Source organism: Callithrix jacchus, chromosome 14 (assembly GCF_049354715.1).
Source record: "Callithrix jacchus isolate 240 chromosome 14, calJac240_pri, whole genome shotgun sequence".
NCBI classification, from domain to species: Eukaryota; Metazoa; Chordata; class Mammalia; order Primates; family Cebidae; genus Callithrix; species Callithrix jacchus.
The window spans coordinates 9,858,566-9,865,996 of record NC_133515.1 but is presented as its reverse complement, the minus strand read 5'-3'; the positions used below and the strand labels follow the sequence as shown (position 1 = coordinate 9,865,996).

Here is a 7,431-nt window from a genome sequence, read left to right as displayed (position 1 = left end):
AAGGCCTGGAGGGTTATGATGTGACAGTGACGTTTCCCTTCCAGAGAATTCTGGGTCTACTCCTTGGGTTCTGTGGTCACAAAGCTATCAAATTCACCATTTTACTTACTCCTTAGAGAGAAAAACATGATTATCCCTTAAAACAGGTAAATAGCCCTCAACAATGGGTGGAAATAACCCCAAGTCTTCACAGCTCATGCCATCTGAGGTGCCCTCACAAACAAAGGATTCAGACTTACAAAAACAAAACCCTTGAGCTTCATCAGCTTTAGGATAGATCAGCTGCTGATAGGGGGTCACAGCGTTTGCCCCTCGCAGGGTTAGCTAATGTGCCCGAGGTCCCACGGTCAGTACCGGGTAGGACTGGCACTGGAGTCCAGGTCTAACTCTATAATCCCTTCAGGGCTACTGGGAACCCCAGTATCAGCCTTATCAGAATCACTCAAATGTTTTTATTTGAATGCTGGTCCCTCAGTGGAAGTTAAACTTGTCTGAGTCCTGATCAACTGTTTGTCTCCATCCATAAGTGTTTCCCAGCAAGGGGGCCAGGAAAACCTCTGCCACCAAGGCCCACCCTTGCACAGTGGCCCCCAGGCAAAGTGCCAAGGACTGCAAGGGGAAATCTCTGGTTGTGGCTCCAGCCAAACGAAGGATGTTTATGGGCTGGACCTGCCAGAACATTTTCTGGGATTTAAAAACTGAGAGCTGTACTAAGTCCCTTTAGGGAGGCAGAAAACCAGTGCAGAAGCTGCTGCTGGCAGAAGGGAGCCAGGGGCTGTGAGGAGTCTGCCTGGGGCTGGCAGAGAGGGAGAGAGAGAAGCCCAGGGATGGGATGGGGTAGGGGAAGAGCCAGGGGCCACCGCAATCCTGGGAACACAGGCCAACCCCAGTAGTGGGGAGAGACGAATCAGTGGCCAGCCACCTCCCCTCAGCCTGTTGGCCTTAAATGTTCTTTCATCCTTGCAGAGGGGAGGTACCTGCTCAGAGTCCAGGGATCAGGGTTCAGCTGCGGGCTCACACTTCCACGCCCTCACCCTGACTTTAGACTAGACTGTGTCTCTTTTGGCCCTGGTTTTTCATCTGAAAAATGAGGAGATAATTATAGCTTCCTTGCGCTGACCAGAGAGGAAGTATGCAAGGGCTCGGGCATGGATTAAGGCCTCAGTGAACCACAGCTACGCTTGCGATGCTAGCTTTTTTGAACATTTTATTTATTTTGAATGAATGAGGAGTAACATTGCTTACTCTCACAGTGAAATAGACACAGAGAACCTCAGGGCAGAAATGGGGACCTTGCCACTCCCAGAATCACTGCAGCCTCTAGAACTTAGTGGCCTGCAGATGGTCAGCAGTGAAGAAAGCCTGGTGGATTGATTGGGCTCAGAACTCCAGAGAGCCCACGGTTGAGGCTGACTCTTCTAAGTGAAGGCCTGCCTAGTGGCAACCTCCAGTTTGACTTTTAGTTATGGCCCATGAGCCTCGGGCTAGGAACACTGGCTGTGGTGGGCTAGGTCAGAAATGCATGGCTCCCGTGCTAAGCCACAGTAGACAAGTCACCATGAGGCTTTAGAAAACCTTTTCTGCTGTTAAAAGGAGAGGATTCTTTTTGGCATCTCGTTATAGGCTGTACTGATGAGCGGTGCCGGAGCGAGCCAGGCGGGCTGGCGTCCAGACCTGGCTCTGTTGTTAGCCAAGTGTGTGACCTGGAGATGACATTTTCCCTGATGAGGTCCAAGAGGCCTCATTAGCCAAATGGAGGTGTGGCCTGGATGACCTCCAAGCTGCTCATGCACTTTATTGCACCTATTGCAATAGTCCATGGAAATACATCTAATAAACTAACTTTGGCTCTATTATCAAGCAATAAATACAGTCAATGAATAAACGAATCAATCGACCAGGCATTTAAAGAGGACCCATTAAGGGTTTAGTGTGGTTCTAAACACTTGGGGACATTCAAAAGAAACTCTGCTGACAGTTAACTCTCAGCCTCAAGAACCTGCAGTGCAGCTGGCATCCAATGTCTCTGCAGTGGCTTCTCCCAATCCTATCACCCACATCTTTGTTTGCAACTCTCTTGTGCACAGCGATCTTGGTCTCTAAATGCCATTTCCCATAAAAGAAACCAGGGCTGCTTGGAGAAATGGCTGATTCCAGGACTGGGGCAGGAAAGAACAAGATTGACCCGGAGCATCTTGTAATGCCAGAAAGGAAGGAAGTTCTCAGAAAATGCTGGGGACATGTTCAAAGGACTCAGGAGACAGATGCCAGCTTGAAAGGGCTCCTGCTGACCAAATATGGGATAATTTGATTAAACAAGTCATGATTGTAATATATTTTAAGTCATGAAAATAATAAAATTCCTCAAGTCTATGCCTGCATAAATACATAGCCACTACTGGAAAAGCAGTCACGTGTGGTCTGTGCATCCCGCTCAGCTGTGGAAGATGGGCCTTGGGCCTGGAACATTTCCTTACAGGAAGATAAAGAGCCTGTGTAGCCTCTTTCTAGGCTTATCACCTGGGCAGAGATGTCGTTTCCTGTTACAAATTCTATGTGGGCGCCTGTGTTCTGCTTTAGTGTGTAGGCTGATGGCCATCAGACACATCCCCAGTTTTTTGTATTTCAGATCTTAGGTGGGGAGAGTCTGGGGTTCCATGAAGAGAGATGTGTGTGGTCACACTGCCTACATCCCCTGTGGAGTGGACCCACCGGCCATGGGGGCCAGTGCAATGCAAGGGGCTAGATCTTGGGTACACGCTGACTCTCCCCTGGCTGCAAGTCATAGCTGGGCCATTCGAGCCAGGTGTGCCTGCTGTCTGTTCTCAGAGACCTCAAATCATGTCTGGTGTCTTCCCTGGGTGATACTTACCTTTTGATGTCAGCCATATGCATGTTATGTTCTATCTTGCAGCCCAGTCTGACGACCTAGTAAACAGGAAAACACCCTCGGATATACAGTGGTGGGAAAGCTCTTTCTTACAGTCAATTGCCAACTAATATATGTTGAACAATGGAGTTAAAAAAAGAATGATGGAGTTTTTTTATCAGCATTTTGCAACCATAATGGTAATAATTAATTCAGGCAAAGAATCAGCAATTTTGCTAAAATGGTGGGGTGAAATTTTGATGAAGACTATGACACTAATTACAAAAGGAAAACTGGTAAATTTAACAGATGAGATACCTTCACCAAATAATCAGAGTTAATATCACCAATAACGGGACAAGCTGACATCAGGTGCTGATACATTAAGAAGGATAATGAGTTTGGTCACTGTATAATGTTGACAGACAGACACTTAAGGTGGTCTTCATGATCCCACCGCCTTGTGTTCTTTTTTGAGCTGGAGTCTTGTTGCATTGCTCAGCCTCGAGTGCAGAGGCATGATCTTGACTCACTGCAAACTCCACCTCCAGGGCTCAAGTAATCTCCCTGACTCAGCCTCCCAAGTAGCTGGGATTATAAGCACCCACCACCATCACAGCTAATTTTTGTAGAGATGGGGTTTCACCATGTTGGCCAGGCTGGTCTCAGATTCCTCACCTCAAGTGTTCCACCCACTTTGGCCTTCCAAAGTGCTGAGATTACAGGCATGGGCCACCACGCCTAGCCCACCTGGTGTTCTTGACTTGTGTGACACCCTTCCCTTGAGAGTGGGAAAGACCTGTGACTGTCTTCTAATTAATAGAGTACGGCAAAGTGACTAGAGGTCTGCAGTTACGTGTACATCATTACATAATTGTTATGTAAGACTGTAACCCCTTCCTGCTGGAATCTCTTACTCTGTTGCTGGTTTTGAGGAGTCAGGCTTCCATGCTATGGGTGGCCTGTGATGGGAGTCCCTGAGAGTAACCTCTAGGAGCTGACAGCAGCCTCCAGCAGAGAACCCACAAAGAGCTAAAGCTCTCAGTCCTACAGCTGAAAGGACTGAACTCTGCCAAGACAGGCAGATTCCTCCCCAGGTAAGCCTCAGATGAGGCCGTAACCCGGACCCACCCTTGTGCAACCCTGTACAAAGAATCCAGCTAAGCCAAACCCAGACTATGAGATAATCCCACGGAAACTATGGGATCATAAATGTTGTCTTGAGCTGCTAGGTTTGTGGTCATCTTTAATGCAGTAACGGAAAATGAGAGTGAATGTGTTCTGTAACAGAAGGTCCTCACTTACAGAGGATGCATCCTGAAGTATGTAGGGAATCATCACACCGACAACTCTGAAAAGGATCAGCAGAAAATAAATAAAATAACATAAAACTATCTATGTTCACAGAGAGAGCGAGATAGAGCTTATGTGGCAAAATGTGAACATTTTGTGAATCTACATAAAGGATATATAGGAGTAATTACTTAGTTTCTCTGTAAGTTTGAAATTTTTCTAAGTAACAAGTTTTTTAAAAAGAAAGGCTCTGTCCTGATCACATGACAACCTAGTGTCCTGAATGCCCCTCACATTCTCAGACCAGTCCATATTCCACTGTGTTGGAAGGAGTAGACTGAGGAATCCACAACTTCTGATTTTTTGGTGTCTTCCCAGCCACACCCTCCCCGAGCCTGACCTTGGGGGTAACTGACACAATCATCATCTCATTGGCTAACATTTTCTGTGTATTGTTTCTTTTGGTTTTGGAAACATGTGCCTTTGATTTTATCATTTCCTTCCCTTTCTTGCAAGTAAGAGGTAAATTAATCTTACGGCTGATGTCCTGTGTTTTGGCATTTTGAGCTTGAGCTTGCACTTGATTGTCCATCCTACTATTATTAATTTGTGTTTAAGGGTTGTGGGTTGGAAAGTTTGTCTGAGGCATTTTAGTGAAACTGGAGCACCCCATTATTTGCAGTGTCCACAAGAGAAGGAAGCAAGTGACTTCATCACATTTAAATGCACAATTTCTGTAAAGAGTCAGCTGGGTTTTGGAAGAAATGGGCTGCTTGATGTGTTGGCTCATAATTGTGGTGGAGGTTTAGATCACCTATTGGTTCGGGTGCCCCAGGGGACTTGGTCTGAATGGTCCCCAGACCCTAATCAGATATTATGCAAATTTTGCTCTTGAAGACTTGGTCTGGGCATAGATTTTTTTGAGTAAGATCTCAAAAGCATAGGCAACAAAAGCAAAAATAGACAAATGGGATAATAGCAAGCTACAAATCTTCACAGCAAAGGAAGCAGTCGAGAGAGAAGCAACAACTCACGGAATGGGAGAAAACATTTGCAAACTACCCATCCTATAAAGGGTTAATCACCAGAATGTGTAAGAAACTGAAACAACAATAATAATAGGCCAGGCACAGTGGCTCATGCCTATAATGCCACTTTGGGAGGCCGAGGCAGGCGGATCATGAGGTCATGAGATCAAGACCATCCTGGTCAACATGGTGAAACCCCATCTCTACTAAAAATACAAAAATTAGCTGGGCATGGTGGCGTGTGCCTATAGTCCCACTCGGGAGGCTGAGGCAGGAGAATTGCTTGAACCCAGGAGACGGAGGTTGCAGTGAGCCAAGATTGCACCATTGCACTCCAGCCTGGGTAACAAGAGCAAAGTTCCGTCTCAAAAAAAAAAAAAAAAGAAGAAGAATCAGGTTTTAAAATTGGCAAATGAGCTAGGCACGGTGGCTCATGCCTGTAATCCCAGCACTTTGGGAGGCCGAGGCGAGTGGATCACAAGGTCAAGAAATCGAGACCAGCCTGGCCAGTATGGTGACACCCTGTCTCTACAAAAAATACAAAAATTAGCCAGGCATGGTGGCATGTACCTGTAGTCCCAGCTACTTGGGAGACTGAGGCGGAAAAATCGCTTGAACCTGGGAGGTGGAGGTTGCAGTGAGCCAAGATTGCGGCATTGCACTCCAGCCTGGGCAACAAAAACTCTGTCTCAAAAACAAAAAAAAAAAAGCAAATGACTTGAAAAGGCATTCCTCAAAAGAAGACATACAAATGGCTGACAGGCATATGAAAAAATGTTCAACATCACTAATCATTAGGGAAATGCAAATCAAAACCACAATGAGATATCATCTCACCTCGGTTAAAATGGCTACTATCAAAAGACAAAAAAATAACAGATGCCGATGAAGATATGAAGAAGGGGGAATGTTTGTGCTCTGTTGATAGAATGAACGTATGTGCACCCACTGTGGATAACAGTAAAGAGGTTCCTCAAAAACTTAAAAGGGGAATATTATATGATTCAGTAATCCCTCGGCTGGGTAGATATCCAAATGAAAGGCAATCAGTATGTTGAAGAGATGCCTGCACTTCCACGTCCATTATAGCACTGTTCACAACAGCCAAGATATGGAATCAACCCATGTCCATCAATGGTTGTTTGAAAAAAGGAAATGTGGTATGTATACACAATGGAGTAGTATTCAGCCATAAAAAAGAATGAAATCCTGTGGTTTGCAGCAATGTGGATGGAACTGGAGGTAATTATGTTAACTGAAATAAGCCAGGCACAGAAAGACAAATATAGCATGTTATCACTCATATGTGCAAGTTAGGAAAAGTTGACCTCATGGAGGTAGAGTAGACAGTTATCAGGGGCTGGGAAAGGTAGAGGGGAGAAGGGATTGAAGAGGCTGGTTAATGAATACATACAGTTAGATAGAAGAAATATGTTCTAGGGTTCGATAGCACAGTAGGGTGACTATAATTAACAATGGTATATTGCGTATTTCAAAATAGCCAGAAGAGAAGATTTGGAATGTTCCCAACACAAAGAAATGATACATGTTTGAGGTCTCAGATATCCCAATTACCCTGACTTAATTATTATGTATTGTATGCATGTATCAAAATATTACATGTACTCCATAAATATGTACAACTATTACGTATCAATTTAAAGATAGATGACAGCCAAGGAAGAAGGGCCTCCAGAGAACCTGATAGGCCAGGACCATGTGAGTAAATAAGCTTCCCAAGATTACCTGAGCCTTGGTGTGTCCATCTATGAGGAGGCCTCTTTCCTGAAGAGAGAATGGAGACTGAAGGGTCCGTGCTGCTCCAGATGACACAGACAGAGCCTGGCAGGGAGGCACTGGCCACCCTCCCCCACCTTTCTGCTGTGCACCATACTGACTCAGCTGCAGATCTGCTGCCAGGACATTGGGCCCTTGGGAGTCTCTGAGAAGCAGTCATTGGTCTTCCAGCTCATTATGAGCCAATGGCGGGCGTGCTTGTCTCGTGGAAATAATTCCTTTATTCCCAGTGCTCCAGTTTCTGATAGCTTTACCACATGGATGGGTGTTCCTTTCTTTTCCTGGACAGACGATGGCATCATAGCACTTCCATAGCATTCAAAGCACCCGAAGCATCTTCCCTTGTTTGACTGAATCAAACATGCTGGAAGAGTCTGAGGTTCAGAGTTTTGCTTTTCAAGTCCTGGATGAAACAGATGAACGCCATAATCTCTGTATTTCCTA

The 7,431-nt window shown here is 45.5% G+C and overlaps 1 long non-coding RNA gene across 1 annotated transcript; it reads right to left on the bottom strand.

Moving 5' to 3' along the window:
- Positions 1 to 1,163: 1,163 nt before the first annotated feature.
- LOC118147458 (uncharacterized) lies at positions 1,164 to 7,105 on the bottom strand. Its single transcript, XR_004733892.3, has 4 exons — positions 6,937 to 7,105; positions 4,175 to 4,220; positions 2,873 to 2,928; positions 1,164 to 2,284 (listed from the first exon to the last, which is right to left on the bottom strand). It is a non-coding gene; the product is annotated as an uncharacterized LOC118147458 (long non-coding RNA).
- Positions 7,106 to 7,431: the final 326 nt, after the last annotated feature.